This window comes from Pristiophorus japonicus, chromosome 27 (assembly GCF_044704955.1).
Source record: "Pristiophorus japonicus isolate sPriJap1 chromosome 27, sPriJap1.hap1, whole genome shotgun sequence".
Lineage (NCBI taxonomy): Eukaryota > Metazoa > Chordata > Chondrichthyes > Pristiophoridae > Pristiophorus > Pristiophorus japonicus.
The window spans coordinates 22,340,045-22,360,190 of NC_092003.1; the positions used below are offsets into that span (position 1 = coordinate 22,340,045).

Genomic DNA, 20,146 nt, shown 5'->3' on the forward strand with positions numbered 1-20,146 from the left:
CGCCTCGAGTCTCATCGCCGAGAGCATGCAAAAGACAAGCGCAGGCAGCGGAAGGAACATGTGGCAAACCTGTCCCCATCCTCCTTTACCCTCACCGACTGTCTGTGCCACCTGTGGCAGAGACTATGGCTCTCGTATTGCACTGTTCAGCCACCTAAGGACTCATTCTAAGAGTGGAAGCAAGTCTTGCTTCCGAGGGACTGCCTGTGATATGGTTTACCCAGCATTCCCCGCGACCGAGAATGTGCCGAACCCAGACTACAGTGGTCCAGTGCGCAGGCGCGGGACCTAGCTGTGTTTGGAGCATACGACATGCGTGTAATGGCGAACATCTGCTCTGCATAAGCGCCAGTTTTCAGCTGGGCGGAGTTTCAGCTGGGTGGAGGTGAGTAATGGACCAGCGGATAGCTGGGGAGGCTTGATAAACAACTGGTGCCCGCCGGAAGCCTGGAATAATAACCTGAATATCGACGATTGTATCCTCGAGGTTTTCTCCCGGTCACAGGCCCAGGATAACGGCGGACAGCTTTGTACAGGAAGGCAGAGTCAGTTCTCCGCCATCTTGATTCAGTGAGCAGCGAAGCGCATGCGCGTCCATCTTTGTGCAGGAGTGACGTGAGGTACGTCAGTGTCTTGTTTTCAACCAGTCCTCGTGGGTCAAACAACTTCGTTATCTTATTCTCACGGACACCTCGGATTTGTCACCATCTCCTAAAGGCTTTGCTCAGTGCTCAGCTTATGGTTTACGTCGCAAACAATTGTAACAGGAAAGCCCCAGAGCTGTTCACTCCCAGGGTTAGAATCCCCATATACAGTCCCAGGGTTAGATCCGTGTGGCTGTACAGAGCCGAAGAGAAAAATTGGGGCCTTGAAGCTGAGGTGGGAAACAATCATAGAAACATGCTTCAATTTGTATAATAAACTATTTGAAGTCAAATCAAATGAATTGTTGCATGTATCATATTCCTTTCATACCAAATGGGAAAGAAGTGATGTGTGGGCTGAGCGGGAGTGCTTGTGCCTGGTTACACAGCCTGTCCCTGGCTGTCCACTCCAAATGCACTTCATTAGATTCACAGTCTCATTGACTCATCCAACCGACTGAATGGACCTCACCTTTTAAATCCCATCAGAGGAAAATCAACATTTGAAATTCAGTTATGCTAAACCTTTATGAAACACTGGTTAGGCCTCAGCTGGAGTATTGCATTCAATTCTTAGCTCTAAACTTTAGGAATTATGCCAAGCTCTTAGAGAGGGTGCAGAGGAATGGTGCCAGGGATGAGGAACTTCAGTTATGTGGAGAGACAGGAGAAGGTTTTCATCAGAGAGCAGAGAAAGGTAAAAGGAGATTTGATACAGATGTACAAAATCATGAATGATTTTGATAGAGTAAATATGGAGAATATGTTTCCAGTGGCATTAGGATAGGTAACCAGAAGAGCCAGACTTCCGATGATTGGCAAAAGAAGCAGAGTGAGATATGGGATCATTTGTTATCCAGCGAGTTGTTATCATCTGGAATGCACTGTCTGAAAGGGTGGTGGAAGCAGATTCAATAGTAACTTGCAAAAGGGAATTGGATAAATACTTGAAGGGAAAAATATACCGAGCTATGGATAAAGAGCAGCGCACTGAGACTCATTGAACACCCGACCAAAGCGCCGGCAGACACGATGGGCCAAATGGTCTCCTCAGGCGGTTAAGAAAGCAAATGGCATGTTGGCCTTCATAGCGAGGGGATTTGAGTACAGTGGCAGGGAGGTGTTGCTACAGTTGTACAGGGCCCTGGTGAGGCCACACCTGGAGTATTGTGTACAGTTTTGGTCTCCTAACTTGAGGAAGGACATTCTTGCTATTGAGGGAGTGCAGCGAAGGTTCACCAGACTGATTCCCGGGATGGCGGGACTGACCTATCAAGAAAGACTGGATCAAGTGGGCTTGTATTCACTGGAGTTCAGAAGAATGAGAGGGGACCTCATATAAACATTTAAAATTCTGATGGGTTCAGACAGGTTAGATGCAGGAAGAATGTTCCCAATGTTGGGGAAGTCCAGAACCAGGGGTCACAGTCTAAGGATAAGGGGTAAGCCATTTTGGACCGAGATGAGCAGAAACTTCTTCACCCAGAGAGTGGTGAACCTGTGGAATTCTCTACCACAGAAAGTTGTTGAGGCCAATTCACTAAATATATTCAAAAAAGAGTTAGATTAAGTCCTTACTATTAGGGGGATCAAGGGGTATGGCGAGAAAGCAGGAATGGGGTACTGAAGTTGCATGTTCAGCCATGAACTCATTAAATGGCGGTGCAGGGTAGAAGGGCCGAATGGCCTACTCTTGCACCTATTTTCTATGTTTCTATGTTTCTGTGCTGTAGCACTCTGCAACAATGGCGGATGATCTTATCCATAGTGCTCCACGTGGAGGAATATGCCCTATCTCCATCAGCAGGGGGGCAGTGCGTTGGTGTAGGAAGGGCTGGTCCTCAGAGAGTGCCTCCTGTGTGGAGCAGCTCCCCGAGACTAAGCAGAGTGACCGTGAGCTCAGCAACACCAAGTGAGGCTCTCAGCCCCGGGCAACACTGAGTTCGGCTCTCAGGCGCCGGGCAACACCAAGTGTAATTCTCGGGCCACGGGTAACACCGAGTGTGGCTCTCGGGCCTCAAGTCAGAGTCTCCAGGCCCGGCACCAGCAAACCCCGGGAATGGTGCCTCCCCCACACCAGGAAAGCAACAACTTGCATTTATACAGCAGACTCAGCAATTCCCAGCCGCTCTGTATCAGGGTGGGCACTGGATGCGATAGTCGCTCCCTGGCCTCCTGTGTGCGTCTGTTTACTGCATCAGTTTGAGGTGGAGTGGAGAGCGTGGGGGGAGAATCTGCTGGGTTTCACCCCCATCACTTCTTGGCCCAATGGGACCATCAATTTCCCATGTGGGACTGTCAAGGGCAGTACTGACCCAGATGTGTTTTTACGACAATCCGGCAACTTTCATGGTCACTTTTTTCCAGTGCCGGCCCCACAAATGACCAGATTCATTAAGATCAATTTCACAACCTGACTTTGTGTTGTTGTGGTTTCTCTCTCACACTTCCTTTTTCCTGTTTTGAAATTCTCTTTACAGGGTGTTAAAAGGTGAGGATTTGTAGATTGGAAGCTCAAACCAAACATCACCTCAAGATCCGATAGTCACTCGATACATCGGGACTGGAATATCATCAGCTTTTGACCATGGAAGCAGAAGGCACCGTTCACAGTGGGGAGAAACGGTACACGTGTTCTGTGTGTGGACAAGGCTTCAGCCGATCATCCAAACTGGAGAGACACAAGTGCAGTCACACTGGGGAGAAACCGTGTAAATGTGGGGACTGTGGGAAACGATTCAACTACCCGTCCCAGCTGGAAACACATCGGCGAGGTCACACAGGAGAGCGGCCGTTCACCTGCTCGGACTGTGGGAAGGGATTCACTCAGTCATCCAGCCTGCTGACACACCAGCGAGTTCACACTGGGGAGAGGCCGTTCACCTGCTCCGACTGTGGGAAGGGATTCATTCTGTCATCCCACTTGCTGTTGCACCAGCGAGTTCACACCGGGGAGAGACCATTCACTTGTTCTGAGTGTGGGAAGGGATTCACTCGATCATCCGACCTGCTAATACACCATCGAGTTCACACCGGAGAGAAGCCATTCACCTGCTCCGAGTGTGGGAAGGGATTCACTCTGTCATCCTACTTGCTGATACACCAGCGAGTTCACACTGGGGAGAGGCCGTTCACCTGCTCTGAGTGTGGGAAAGGATTCACTCAGTTATCCCACCTTACTGGACACCAGCGAGTTCACACTGGGGAGAGGCCGTTCACCTGCTCTGAGTGTGGGAAGGGATTCACTCGGCCATCCCATCTGCTGACACACCAGCGAGTTCACACCGGGGAGAGGCCATTCACCTGCTCTGAGTGCGGGAAGGGATTCACTACATCATCCTACCTGCTGAGACACCAACGAGTTCACACCGGGGAGAGGCCGTTCACCTGCTCTGAATGTGGGAAGGGATTCACTCTATCATCCAAACTGCTGAGACACCAGCGAATTCACACCGGGGAGAGGCCCTTTACCTGCATTGTGTGTGGGAAGGGGTTCGCTCAGTCATCCGACCTGCGGCCACACCAGCGAGTTCACACTGGAGAGAGACCTTTTAAATGTTCTCACTGTGAGAAGCGATTTAAAAGCAAACATTACCTGCTGACACACCAGCGAGTTCACAAGTGACTGCAGGGGTTGGATTCTGCTGTTATTGCTGCTGTTAATCACATCCCAGACTGAATCGAGTCAGTCTGACAGTTGGGGTTTCCAACTCCTGTAACGCTGATGTTAACAACTCCTATAGCTGGACTGGAGTTTAATATTTGGGATATAGACACATAAATTAGTGTTGCTTTCAACACATTGCTGTGGATTTTTGTCTTTCCCACCTGAGTGTTTGGCATCACCTGGCTGGAGCTGAGAAAGGACAATCTGTGAGGAGGATCTTATAGGGGGAACAGAACTTCAGCCTGGACACACTGAAAGGGGAAAACAGCACTTTGGTCTTTCTCGTCTCTCTTCACTGACAGCAAAATCGGCGTCCAGGTTAATCCTGACGTGTAATGTCCACATGATACCCACACAAGGGTGATTAAAGAGATGGGATGGGCGCTCTGTCAGCCCCTTGCCCATATCTCCAACAGCTCAGTAGAGTCATGGATTGTTCCCCGAGATTGGAAGGTAGCACATGTAGTTCCCATTTTACAAATTGGGGACAAATCTGAGCCAGGGAACTAAAGGCCCATCAACGTGACCTCGATCACTGGGCAGATGCTTGAAGGGATCCTGAGAGATGCTGTTTTCAATCATGGGGAAAGGGAAGTGGCATTACAAGTACTGAACACGGCTTCCTCAAAACAAGGTCACATCTTACAAACTAGCTTGAGTTAGTGAAGAAGTTGTTAGGTTGCTGGTTGGGGGGAATCCGGTTGACATGGTCTACCTCTGGGGTGTCAAACTCATTTTCTATGGTGGGCCTGGTCCAATATCCTGGCACTTGGCATGGGCCACATTCAGCAAAAGCTATTAAAATAGGAATAAACGAAGATAAACTGTATCAGAATTCACATTTAGATTTTATTTACTGCCGCTGCTCCCGATCCCTGCCACTTCTTAACTTGAGCATTGGTGAACTGACCCTACTCAAACCATAACCACAAGGATATCGGTGCATCGTTCTGCCTGTGACCACAAGGCTGTGTCACTCTCACACACAGATAGTGTTTCCTTGTTTCACATCTCCGTACAAAGACTAGCTCTTTACACATCCCTTTTCTACACAATTGCAGCAGACATGAGCAAGGACCTGAGGCTTATTTAAAGACACATATTTCATTACAGCAAAGATGACACTGGAGAAATGTTCAGTTAGAACATGAAATAGGAGCAGGAGTAGGCCATTTTGCCCCTCAAGTCTGCTCCACCATTCAATAAAATCATGGCTGATCTGATCATGGGCTCAGTTCCACTTCCCTGCCCACTCCCCATAACCCTTTACTCCCTCATCGCTCAAAAATCTGTCTATCTCCATCTTAAATATATTCAATGACCCCCTCCACAGCTCTCTGAGGCAGAGAATTCCATAGATTTACAACCCTCCAAGAAGAAATTCCTCATCTCATTTTTAAATGGGCGGCCCCTTATTCTAAGACTATGTCCCTTGTTTTAGTTTCCCCTGAATTGAAATATCCTTTCTGCATCCAGCTTTTCGAGCACCCTCCTTATCTTATATGTTTTGATAAGATCACGTCTCATTCTTCTGAACTCCAATGTGTTTAGGCCCAACCTCTATGCTCTATTCACATATTGAAGGTCGAAGAGATGCTGTGGGGTACATGCTAAGTCCAGTAGCTGAAAGTGATTAACAGACTGGGTTTTGTGTTTAGTGATCCTGGGTGTGTTATCAATACCAGCAAAATCGAAGCCCATGGAATAACGAGCACAGTGGCAGCATGGCTATGAAATTGGCTAAGTGACACAAACAGTGTTGTGATGAACGGTTGTTTTTCAGACAGAAGGAAGTGGTTTTTATGTGGCACCTTATAGAATGCCTTCTGGAAATTCAAATACACCACATCCACAGATTCCCCCTTCTCCACTCCGCTCGTTACATCTTCAAAGAACTCCAGCAAATTTATCAAACTTGATTTCCCTTTCATAAAACCATGCTGACTGTGCTTGATTGAATTATGCTTTTCCAAATATCCCACTACTGCTTCCTTAATAACGGACTCCAGCATTTTCCCAACGACAGATGTTCGGCTAACTGGTCTATAGTTTCCTGCTTTTTGTCTGCCTCCATTTTTAAATAGGGACGTTACACTTGCGATTTTCCAATCTGCTGGGATCGCCCCAGAATCCAGGGAATTTTGGTAGATTACAACCAATGCATCCACAATCTCTACAGCCACCTCTCTCAAAACTCTAGGATGTAAGCTATCAGGTCCAGGGGACTTGTCCGCCTTTAGTCCTATTATTTTACAGAATACTACTTCATTATGAATAGTGATTGTATTAAGTTCCTCCATTCCCATAGCCCCTTGCTTATCCACTATTGGGATGTTTTTAGTGTCTTTAACCATGAAGATCAATACAAAAAATGTGTTCAACGTCTCTGCCATTTCCCTGTTCCCCATTATTAATTCCCCAGTCTCATCTTCTAGAGGACCAACATTTACTTTAGCCACGCCTTTCCTTTTTATGTACTTGCAGAAACTCTTGCTATCTGTTTTTATATTTCTTGCTTGTTTACTTTCATAACCTATCTTCCCTCTCTGTATTATTTTTTTAGCCGTTCTTTGCTGGCTTTTAAATTTTCCAAATCCTCAGGCTTCTCACTAATCTTGGCCACATTGTATGCCCTTGATTTCACTTTGGTACCATCCCTTATTTCCTAAGTTAGCCACTGATGGTTATCCCTTCTCTTACAGTCTTTCCTTCTCATTGAGATATATATTTGTTCCAAATTCATTAAATGTCTGCCACTGTTCATCAACCATCCCATACTTTAATCTATTTTCCCAGTCCACTTTATCCAACTCTGCCCTTAAAACCTTGTAGTCTCCTTTATTAAAGCTTAGGAGGCTGGTTGGAGAACCAACTTTCTCACCCTCAAATTGAATATCAAATTCAACCATGTTATGGTCACTCATTCCTAGAGGATCCTTTAATATGAGATAATTTCTTAATCCTGTCTCATTATACAGTACCTGATCTAAGATAGCCTGCTCCCTGGTTGATTCCACAACGTTCTGTTCAAGGAAACCGTCCCAGATACATTCTCTGAGCTCTTCCTCAAAACTACCCTGGATCAATATGAAGGTTAAAATCGCCCATGATTATTGCTGTTCCTTTGTTACAAGCCTCCATTATTTCTTGATTAAACTCTGACCAACAGTGTAGCTACTGTTAGGGGGCCTATAGACCATGCCCACCAGTGACTTTTTCCCCTTATTATTCCGTATCTCCACCCAAACTAATTCAACATCTTGATCTTCTGAACCAATATTGTTTCTCACAAATGCACTGATCTCATCACTTATTAACAGTGCTACCTCCTTTTCCTTTCTGTCTCTCCTTCCAAATTGTCAAATACCCCTGAATATTTAGTTCCCAGTCCTGGTCACCTTTCGACCACACCACTATAATGGCTATCAGGTCATACCCATTTGCATCTATTTGTGCCGGCAACTGATCTATTTTGTTACTAATGCTATGTGCATTCAACTAAAGAGCTTTTAAATTTGTTTTCTTTACCATTGTTTCTGGTTCACTTTTATGTTTATACATTCTGTCCCTTTCTGGCACGCACAGATTTTCATTTTCCCAGTGCTACTCTGATCTATTGCCTTCTCCTTATTCTTTGATGTTAAGTTTTTGCTCACCTGAATCCTGCCCCCACACACACACACACACTAATTAGTTTAAAGCCCTCTCTAAAGCCCTAGTTATTTGATTCGCCAGGACCCTAGTCCCAGCACAGTGTAAGTAGAGCCCATCTGAACGGAACAGCTCCCTCTTATCCCAGTACTTGTGCCAGTGTCCCACGAACCAAAACCCATTGATCCCACATCAATCTTTCATCCACGTGTTTAACTCTCCGATTATATTTACTCTATGCAAATTTGCTTGTGACTCAGGTAGTAATCCAGAGATTATTACCTTTGTGGTTCTGCTTTTTAATTTGGTCCCTCGCTACTCATACTCCCTCAGCAGAATCTCTTTCTTTGTCCGACCTTTGTCGTTGGTACATTTGTGGACCATGACAACGGGATCTTTCTTCTCCAGGTTCCTCTCCATTCCAAAGGAGATGTCCTTAACCCTGGCACTGGGTAGGTAACACAGCCTTCGGGACTCGCTCTTGGCTGCAGAGAACAGTATCTATCTGATAGAGAATTCAAGCAGGCTGCAAGAATCTGTGAGAACACACAGACCCCAGTCAGAGTGCCTACATGAGAGTTAGCACATTGCATTAAGCCATAACTCATACTTGACATTTCAGGACTTTAGGCTGAGAGCCAATTATGGGTTAACAACACATAATGTTGGATCAATTGAGCCAATAAGGTCAAAGGGGGCGAGCTCACTATTGTAAATTGATCCAGGTATAAGTACAGCCATTTTTGCCATGTGTAAGCAGAAGGACAAGGACTGGTATTCAGCCAGAGGCTTCTTGCTGCTGCCAGAATAAAGTTATTTTAAACCTACAACCGGATTTCTCATCTCATTGAAAATGAAGAGATCTAACAATTTTGGTGTCACGAACAGGTTCGCTGAGGGAAGAAACTGAATTTTGGACATCGGACCTACATACTGAGGTAAGGACTCCTCTTTATAAAAGTCCTCGGTCAATTGTCTAAATTCACCTCCCCTCCTACATGATTCCGAAAGCCTCCGGTTTGCGAACCCTCCGGTTGGTAGTCAGCTCGAGGTCCTATATAGATGTCTAAATTTCGGCGGTGTGTTAGTTAATTTATCACCAACCCACTAATCCAGCTGGAAAGCCTACGACTCGAGACACCAGTAAAGAACTTAGTACTATGGCAGCAGGAGATAAGAGCAAAGAATTGCCTATGACTGTTAAAGGCGGACGGGCCCAACCTGAGGTTTCGATAGACAAAATCCTCGAACAGTTGAAAGAATACATAGAGCAACAATTCGGCTTATCTAAAATCTGTATTAAGATCAAATGAAAATACGGTACCTTAAAAGGACAATGGTCCTTGGACGAGATCAAAAGGGTCTGCGGAAAAACGACCCGTATGAAAAATAAAGAACGAACCAGATGGTCCCTAGCCATTATGAGACAGATCCGACAGTGGAATGAAATTATGAATTCCCAACATGATAGGGACCCGACCAGTACAAAGGACTAATTGCAAGCGGCTTGTGAACAACGCAGACAGAAAAAACTTGAACTTGAAAAGTTGGAAGTGGAAGTTACAGATCTTAAAGATGAAATTAAAGAAGGAAAAAAATCATGAAGTCAAGAGACAGTAATAGGAAAAGGAAAATGTATAATTCAATTCCCAGGGTACCCATGTTTGGATAAATAAAAAGTGCAAACCCGAAGACACAATGAAGGAATAGATATGGATTCTGAGTCCTCCAATGATACAGAGTCAGAGGATGAAGAATTAGGGGAGCGCGTTGCCCCGTTTAAAAAAAGACAAGTTGTCGTAAAATCAGAAGAAACTGTGAATGAGGGCAGAACCAAAAAAACGAAGAAAAGGGTGTATGAAAAATACTTGGTTCATGATCCGGCAGACCCAGTGAGAATTGATAAATGGTCCAAGGAGTTGCCCAATCCAAAGAAAGGGGGAGTGTAAACGTGGGACCAATTGGACTGCTTAAGAAATATATATCAACTTCATCCCTGGGACGGAGTGCAAATATTGACCATAATGGTGCCAAAAACACAAGGAAGAAAATTGTACGACAAGGTAGAAGAAGCTTTGGGGCAGGATGAGGAAGAATTAGACGCAGGGTGGGATGCGATTAAACATTGACTGCAAGCCTTCAATCCAGCTAAGGCAGATTGGGGAAAAATTGCAGCCTGCCAACAGAAAGGAACAGAGGAGGTTCTGGCGTATGACGAGCGGTTTAGATGCACGTGGCTAGAACATTCGGGTATGAATCATACAGATGAGGAAATGGATGAACAAGAGTTTGGACCCCTGAAAGCAACTTTCGTGGCAGGTCTAAAGCCAGAACTGTCCAAAATGCTTAAGGTAGTGTTACCGGACTGGGAAGGTAGAGTAACTACCTTTGCAGCATTGGTGGATTGATGTAACCAATTAGACAGGGATATGGGAGCTAAAGTCCGAGCTGTGCAGGCTATGGGAAATCGCAGGATTCCGATAAACAGTCATTCGGAAAATTAACTGGAAAATGTCATAATTGTGGGAAAGAAGGTCACTGGGCCAAGACGTGCAGGGCGAAACAGCAAAGTTATGGCCGGGGAAGAGGATGCAGCCAGGGATACAATTCAACCAACAAACCAGGCTTGTCACAAGATAACGACCTCATAGAAGCATTTAAGTGACTGACAATACAACAACAGAAAGAGTTACTTGGGATAGCAAAAAACGATTAGAGCCCGCCCTGGCCCCCCTCCTAGCACTAATACAACAGAGGGGAGATGGGCTATATATAACTGTGAGGGTGGGCAATAAGGATGTGGACTGTCTTTCAGACACAGGGGCGGAATTAACATGCTTACCCTTCCTTACAATATGGAGACTCTTTGGATGGTAGGCCACGTACAGCCGATGGAGTTGGGGGCCATAACATGGAAATTAAAAGGACAACACCGGTACTTATAGGGCTGGGTCCACATGAACTAACCACATCGGTCTGGATAGGCCCAGTAGATCAGCCCCTTTTGGGAATAGACGTCCTAATCCAAGTAGATTCATTGTTGCATTTTGAGGATGGTTGGGTGACATGGTCAATTAGAACTTTGAAGAAAGAAGAATTGAAGGAACACCCGATATGGGCTAAAGATAAGAACGATTGTGGCCTACTCCAGATGGAGCCTGTGTCATTTACCGGGACCAAGCCTCCATGCACTAAACAGTATCCCATCAGTCCAACTGCCATGGCAGGAATCTTATCGTTTATTCAACAATTGGAGAAACAGGGGGTGCTTATTAAAATGCATAGCTCCTCCAATAGCCCCGTGTGGCCAGTACAGAAATCGAATGAGACTTGGCATTTGACTGTCGATTATAGGAAAGCTAACCAGTGTATTGATCAAAAAGCTCCTTTGGTTGCAGATCCCTCCACCATTTTTAATGCCCTCAAACCGGAACATAAATATTTCTTGGTTATAGATATGGCCAACGGATTTTGGTCGGTGTCTCTGGTACCGGAGGTTCGACAGTGGTTTGCTTCCACTGTCCAAGGACAACAGTATACTTGAACCCGCAGGGTTTCCACAACAGCCCTATGGTATTCCACATGGCTTTACAAAGCCATTTGCGAGAATTACCTCCCCTGTCATCCACAGTCATCCAATATGTAGACAATATCCTGCTTGCTACAAATATGGAAGAACAGCAAGAACAAGATCTACGAGCTCTGCTGGACCACCTTTGGCTGAAAGGACATAAAGCCAGCATCGACAAAGCACAAAAAATAATAGACCCAGGTTCGGGATCGGGATGAATGTTAAATAAGAGAAAAGACAAAATGAAGTAAAGATAAAACACCGTTTACTGAGAGAAAATAAACATAATACAGTTTACGAAGAAAAGAGAAGTATGATAAGATGCAACAACGCTCACGGCCGTCAGCCCGTCGGGAACTCTGCAACGATGGCTGGTCTGGAGCCTTGGGGGTCCCGGCACCGCTCGCGAATCATGGTCCAAGGTGAAGTTCAAAGAGCTGCAGGATAGTGCTGTTCCTTTATACAATTAAACAAACATACTATTGAACAAAACATGGGTGCATGTGGCTTATGGCCAACTCCTAATCTGTAAAGCCCCAGCTGCTCATCCACAAAGCATGAGATCTCGAGGCACCGACTGTCTCATAACAAGCTGGTGCGCATCTCAAGGTTGCTTTCCCTCTCTCTCTCTATAGCCACAACATGCCACGGGACATGGGACAGAAACACACTGTAAATGTCTAAATACCATAATTAACAGTATGTGATTAACCCCATACAATACAATCGACCCTCGATACTTAGACATTCTAAGTAATATAATCAAGTTGAAGGTGTAATGCATCAGTTACACGTTGAGTATGTGCAAGCAACGCCCGCAATCTACACCAAAGAATACATACAAGCAGTAATATCAGTAATAACGCGATGAGTAAAACAACGATAGGATGTATTAACAGCTTCAAAGCAGCGGATGTATTTGGGGACCATCCGTAAAAGATGTCCCACCAATGGTGTACCGTAAGGTCGGTGACCGTTCTTGCAACTCTGACCAAGGTGCCTTCACTGTAACTCATAGCAACTTGCAGAATATGAAGAGTATTGCCCTCGTTTGCTCAATTCGTCAGTGACCTTTTGATTATCTTTTAGAAATTGAGCTAAACGAGTTAGGTCTACAGTGGCAGAAGGTTAGTAATGCCTAGGACGGTGCGATGGCGCACAACATTTTTCCATCATCCCAATCGACATGACCTTTTAGAATGAAGGTCATATATGGTATACACATCCTTAGAGGAGGATCTTTACGGGTGCCGTCAAGATGAATGGGATAGACACTCGTAATACAAACATGATTCTGTCCGATTTCATGTAAAATTGTATGGTAGAAGTGTCCAAATACATATTACCACCATATGCTGTAGGGAGCATGGTTCAAACACAGGTGTGTGCAAAGGACACACCATACCAAAAAGCCATATTTGACAATCTTGAGCTTGATGAGTTCTATTGCTAGCATCAATCCATCCACCCTTGAACTCGGGTACCCACAGATTTTGGCCATACAGATGGGGAAGCACTTAAAACTGGCACCAAATGTTGGTTTTTGTGATATTGACTATTCTCATAGTAAAGGGTTACACCCCTGGTCATCACAATGTGTATGTTGAGTATCAGGTTTTACCCTTAGATTTCTCTTGCCGAAGTGGAATATTTTGCTCCAACAATTTGCATGCCCTGACATGGCAATACGGTCGAACTCGGCTCTTAATAGTTGCCGGGTTACTTCTTCAAACATGCATTGTGTGTGATGACCTAATTCTTGTTGTCGCTCGGTGACACTCCCTATCTCTTTAGTAGTTTTATCTATGTGTTCCCATCGCATTACATCCGACAGCCAACTAGAAAACATCTGTTCTGTGAGACCTCTGTCCCATGCATTTCGCAATTGAATTGCATCTCTGGTGAGTCTCCCTACCTTTTGTATGCTGTTTTGTATGGTCTCGATATCCATAGAGTTTAATGCTCCTATCCCTGATCCTACGCCTCCTAATATTGTGGCTAATATATCACACCTTTGTCTCACTAACGTTTTCAGATTTGCTTCAATTGTTGTTATATTACAAGTGTCAGATGGCTTACAGTATGAGAGTTAATATGGGTGGGGATGTAAGCACAGGTGTACATGTAGAGTGTAGTCATTGCAAATGATCCATGGGGCTCTTAGAATGCTAACTCCACGCATTGACCAAAAGTGGCCCATAATCCCCCTACCAGTGATTACGATGGCATTTGTTCATCCATACCATAAAGATGCATTTAACTTAATTTCGCCTGACATAGTGTCATTGCTTGACGTAACGCTGCGGGCCCAACTCCTTAAACACGTGACGTTGTGCAATAATGACACATTGGGGTGCACATTGCATATCATTGTCATATCTGTTTGCCACTTGATTATTAAAGTGATGCTGGCTCCCGTGCTTACTGTTAATAGCACCTGTCCTGGGCCTCCAGTCACAAGTGACGCTCCAGTGTCCTATAGTGCAGGCTTGCCCGGAAAGACAGGTAAAATTGTGTTGCGTATGATCAGTGTTAGCTAATCGCCACCCTATACGGCCATCCCATGCTGTGTTTGAGAATGGAAGTAGCACAGTCACAGATAACGAGACATAGAGACTTGCCAGCACGAGTTGGTAAGTCGCCATTTTGGGCAGAATTCCTGTGGGAGGAAACATAAGTATATTAATTCAGCCCCGTTTAGTCAATTTACCCTTGTCAACACAGAGAGGAATATCTTGATCAGTCAGGAGCACCCAATAAGTGTTTCCTTCTCCTTTCGCTAAGATCTCCCCTGCTTGCAGGGGTTTCTGGGGGTACTGCACCCACGCTTTTCCTCCTTCTCAAACTGTGTCCTGAGTCTGATTTTCATTTTCAATAGTAGGGACACTAACTTTGCCTAACGTGTGGCTTATGGGAGTTCCCCCCCCCCCCCCCCGCAATGGTCGATGATTCAGATTGCGCACTGCTTGTGGTAAGACCTTTAACCACCCTTGCAATGTGTTAGTGGGAGTTAATATTTTAATCTGTTGCTTAAGAAGTCCATTCATGCGTTCTATTAACCGTTCAGCTTGTGGATAGTAAGATATGTGAAACATCCGATAGATCCATTGTCTACCGTCCACTGTTGCACTGTTTGATCTGTGAAATGCGACCCATTATCGGACTGTACTTCTGCTGGCTCACCGTAGTATGTGATTAAATTCTCCAGTCCTTTAATCATACTTTGTTGATTCACTTTAGTCACTGGATAAGCTATCAAAAGTCCAGAATAGGTATCAACAGCAGTGAGCAAATATTGGAACCGGTGTTGCAATGGTAAAGGTCCTACATAATCAACATGCCATTTTTGTGCTGGTTGAGTCCCTCTCTTAATATGAGCACTGGTTTGTCGTTGTAGGGGAAAATGCTTCACCTTTTGAGAAGTTTCACAGGTGTTTATGATCTGTTAAACACCGTCCGTAGTCAAATGTCACCCCCTATTTCGTGCCCATTGTATCGTACCCTGAATGCCCAAATGTCCAGATTTGTGTGGGCCCACTTGCCTATGCCATATTCTTCCTCTTCCGCTTCTTTGACAGCCCGTACCCGGGCTATATTATCAACGGTGTTATTATATTCAGAGATCTTTGAAGTGTTTTTCATGTGAGGTTCCACATGATACACAGTTATTTTCATCTTCTGGGCTTTGGACCATATTTGTTCCCATAGGTGCTTTCCCCACAAGTGTTTCCCAGTTATTTGCCAGTTATGTTCATGCCAGTTTCACATCCAGCTCGCCATGGCATTGGCTACTGCCCAGGAGTCAGTATGTATGTGTACTTGTTACTATTCCTCTTCTAATGCAAGGACTATAGCTGCTAGTTCTGTCAGCTGGCTGGAGCCTCCCACGCCCTCATCATGCACAATTGTCTGGGTTTTTGGATTGAAGGCAGCGGCTCGCCATCGCCGAAGGCCGTTTCGCCAGACCGCTGAGCCAACTGTGAACCAGGCATGGCTACGTTCTTCAGGTATTAACTGTTCAAAAGACACACCTCAGGAGATCGGTGACTCTTTGGTTAAACTGACAGGTGACTGCGTAAGTTCACTCCCAGCTGTTTGTGGGTATTCAGTCACATGCTCATGTAGTCGGGTGATTCCTTCTTTTCCTTTACTTGCTCTATCTGCGATATACCATTTCCAGTGCACAATGGAGCTTTGCTGCGCTCGCCCAACCTTGTGTGTCTCATTTTCTTCGAGAACCCAGAATAACATGGGTAGGTCTGGTCTTAAACTGACAATGTCGTCCCCTGTCTGTCCTTCTGTTTCTGTTAGGACCCAATAACATGCTAATAATTGTTTCTCAAATGGAGTGTAACGAGTAGCAGCATCTGTCAATTTTCTAGACCAGAACCCCAATGGTATACGAGTGCCATGTTGAACCTGCAACACACTCTATACTGCAGTGTCATTGGTAACAGATACCTGTAGCTCAAAAGGCTGTCCAGGCACTTGCGGGGCTAGGGGTAAAGCTTGAGCTACGGCTTCTTTGGCTGCATCAAAAGCCACCTGCTGTTCCTTTACCCACTCGAAATGGGTCTTTTTTCGTGTTACCGCATACAGCAGTTTTAATAACATTGTGAGGTGAGGTATGTGTCTCCTCCAGTAACCCAGTCGTTCCACAAACCGTTGTGTCTCAGTTTTATTCGTGGGGGTGGCCATTTCTTGAATTTTATTCTTCACAGGCTCGGGTATGATGCGCTCACCCCGAGACCATTGGATCTCCAGAAACTGAACAGTCTGGCTAGGGCCCTGCACCTTCTTCAGATTTATCTCCCAGCCCCTGTCTCGCATGCGTTGGCCTAAAGTAGCTAAGGCTTCTGACACCACTGCCTCGGTGGGATCCCTTATTAGTACATGATCGATGTAGTGTGCCAGTGAGACATTAGGAGCCAACGTGCACATGTCCAGGTCCCGAGCCACCAATCCGTGGCATAGGGTAGGGCAATGTAGGTAACCTTGAGGTAGGCGTTTAAACATGTATTGCCTCCCTTCCCAAGTGAATGCAAACTGGTCCTGGGATTCTTCCGCTATTGGAATAGCGAAAAAGGCATTGGCCAGGTCGATTACCACATACCACTCTGCACCTTCTTCAGACAGCCGTTCTGTTATAGTTACTACATCTGGGACAGCGGTTGCCAGGGGAGGGGCAAATTTGTTCAGTTGTCGGTAGTCCACAGTCATCCTCCAACTTTTGCCAGGTTTCTCAACAGGCCAAAGAGGACTATTGTAGGGTGACACCACATGTCTAATGATACCCGCCTCCAAGACCCCTTGTATGGTTTCCCCTATTTCTTTGTGTCCCCCAGGTATTCGGTACTGTTTCATAGTCACTATACGCGATGGCCATGGTATTACCACGGATTCCCACTTTGCTTCCCCTGCAATCACAGTGATCACCCGTATCCCGAATGAGAAAAACCCGATCGAGGTGTTATGTGTGGTTCCCTTTAAAAGGTCCTTCCCAATAATATGCTCCTTTACTGCCGATATTAAGACCATCACCCAGCACGGAGGCCCATTTCCCAATGCCATCCTGATAGTTGTTCGAACCCCTCCGAACTCATTAATCATTATACGGGTTCCTGTGTTTCCTAGGATTTCCATGGATAATAGTAACTTCTGCCTGTGTCCAGTAAAGCAACATCGTTTTGTATGTTCCACCACCCACCCCCCGCCAATGTATCGTAATTGGAATGTGTGGCCTCAGATCCCCGGGAGCTTGGGTTGATGTGGTTCTAATGCAGGGTACTCCCGGATCCCGGCCACACCCCTCGTCGAGGGGATTACTAGCCTTGCATAGCTCTTCTACGTTTGTGTATAGGCTAGCGGGAGGTGGTTTCTCCACATCCGCAGACTTATCGCTATCCGACTTAGTCTTCCTTACCTCCCTCCTTTCACTCTTCCCTGTTCCCAGGACGCAGTGTTGCTTCCACATGGAATCCCAACAGGAGAAATGTATTCTATCTATTTTTTCCTTGGGGACCTCTGCCTTCAGTAAAGCCGCGAACATGTCCCTCCACGTAATTCTTTTTTTGTCTTTCTTGACCCTGTACCTTTCCCAGAGGTCGAACCTTGTCGCTGGTCCCGATCCCCCTCTACATTAGCCATTCTCTACTCTCGCACACTATCTTCTGCACCCTCTAACTGTCCAAACAATAGGCAAGCGTGCCCCACCCGCTGCCCTTGGGCTAGTCCCAATAATGCGAGTAGCGCAACCCTCATCATAGGAGGGCCACTCTTCATCAGCCTGCTCCACATTCCTGCTGTAAAGAGCTCCTGATCTGGCCCCCCATATGGTTGGTGATATATTCCTCCCTGTGTTGCCATGTTGTGCAACTGTATTGTACCCTCCACCATAGTATTCCAAGGTTTTACCCCCCCTTCCCAATCAACGGCAGAGGGATATTTTTGCCGGACCCCTGTAGTAACCATGTCCCATAGTGAACTTGTGCCCTGGACATTCCGTAGCACTGCTGTGACATGGTGGTCTGTAGTCATAGTCCCCACTTTTGTTAACTCTTTGGGGTTAAGTATTATGTCTGATGCTCCCTGGTCCCAATTCCAGGTTAGCCATTCTGACAATGATTCCCTGGGTTTTTGACGAAATCGAGACCCTATTTCTTGTAACTCACGAGTGGTGAAATCACGCACCTCTCTAGTGGTTACCAGCTGTTCCCCATCTTGCTGTTTCATCTTATTTGTCATAAGGGGTCGAGCTTCCGTGCCCAGAGCATATGGGGAAGGGTTTTTAGTTTCATCCTGTCCCCCCCCCACCTCTCCATCTATCCACTCATATTCTGAGTCAAAGGAGTACCAGATATTTTTGGTGCACCACCCACAATTTCTTTCAAGCTTGTATACATTCCCCACATGATTCTGCATTGGCTGTTAAACACACATTGGGATCTAATTAAGCAAGTCCATACCACATGAAGCAGCAAATCAGTGCAGTACAAAGGATATATTTCAAATCCATCTGTAATTTCCGTCGTCTGGCTTTCTTTTTATTTTGTACTGTCGCCAGACGGCATATTAAAGTTTCTGATTGTTCATTGACCTTGTCCGCCTGTTCTTCTGCAGTGCGACCGCTTCAGTCAGTGTCGAGTTTTGACTTTCCAAAACCTTAACAGCTGTTTTTAACTGTAGCTTTTCTACCTCACTTTCCTTAAGTTGTTTACACATCGCCCTTAAGGCTGTCAACAAATCCATCCCATTTGTGGGGGACTATTTTTCTCCTGTGGGAAGCCCGCTTTCTCCAGGAGAGACAGTACCGCATGGTGTACGGCTCTATCTTTGTTCTGTTCCAATAACGGCATATCCCCATGTTGCGGGGGTCCAAACTGGGCTCGAACATTGGCAAGAGAGCCAAAACCCTCATCCCTCATGCCCCACCCTGGTATTCTATACTTCTCTCCCGCAGGAGGAGACTGCTTCTTGTCTTTTCTCTTAAACATTTTACCAGATCCTGTTCGTGACGCCAAAATATTTTGGATCGATAATAATAGACCCAGGTTCGGGATCTGGATGAATGTTAAATAAGAGACAAGACAAATGAAGTAAAGATAAAACACCGTTTACGGAGAGAAAAGAAACATAATAATATCGTTTATGAAGAAAAGCTAAGTATGATAAGATGCAACAAAACTCACGGTCGTCAGCCTGTCGGGAACTCCACAATGATGGCTGGTCTGGAGCCTTGGGGGTCCCGGCACCGCTTGCAAATCATGGTCCAAGGTGAAGTTCAAAGAGCTTTGGGACAGTGCTGTTCCTTTATACTATTAAACAAACATACTATTGAACAAAACATGGGTGCATGTGGCTTATGGCCAACTCCTAATCTGTAAGGCCCCAGCTGCTCGTCCACAAAGCATAAGATCTCGAGACGCCGACCATCTCATAACAAGCTGGTGTGCGTCTCAAGTTTGCTTTCCCTCTCTCTCTCTCTATAGCAACAACATTCCACGGGGCATGGGACAGAAACACACTGTAAATGTCTAAATATCATAACTAACAGTCTGTGATTAACCCCATACAATACAGTTGTATACCTGGGACAAAAGATTTCACAAGGAAAGACAGAACTTAACCAGGATAGAACTGCAGCCATTTGGGCTGCTAAAAAAAAACACCACTATTCAGGAATTAAGGTCCTTTTTGGGATTGTGTAACTTTAACAGAAATTGGATTGACTCCTTCACACAGCTTGCTCAGCCATTGAATGATATCTTAAAGTGGAAACGTGCCTCTAAAGAAGCCATCACCCTCACTAAGGAACAGCAAGAGGCCTTCCTGAGTTTGAAAAAGGCCTTGTGTTCGGCACCGGTTCTGGGAATCCCCAACAGTTGTAAGCCATTTACCCTGTTTGTCCATGAGAAAGGCTACATGACAGCTATACTGTCACAAGAACATGGGGATCGGCAAAGACCTATTGGCTATTATTCAGCAAAACTGGATGCGGTAGCCCTCGGATGAGGAAGTTGCCTAAGGGCCATGGAAGCTACGTGTCGAGCGGTAATGATCCCTGCGGGTCTAGTACTCAACCAAAATCTGATTGTCAAATGTCCCCACATCTTA

The 20,146-nt window shown here is 45.6% G+C and overlaps 1 pseudogene; it reads left to right on the top strand.

The window, feature by feature from the left end:
* The first annotated feature begins 302 nt into the window (after positions 1-302).
* The window catches only part of LOC139239490 (zinc finger protein 84-like), a 219,205-nt pseudogene continuing 199,361 nt past the window's right edge, over positions 303-20,146 (top strand).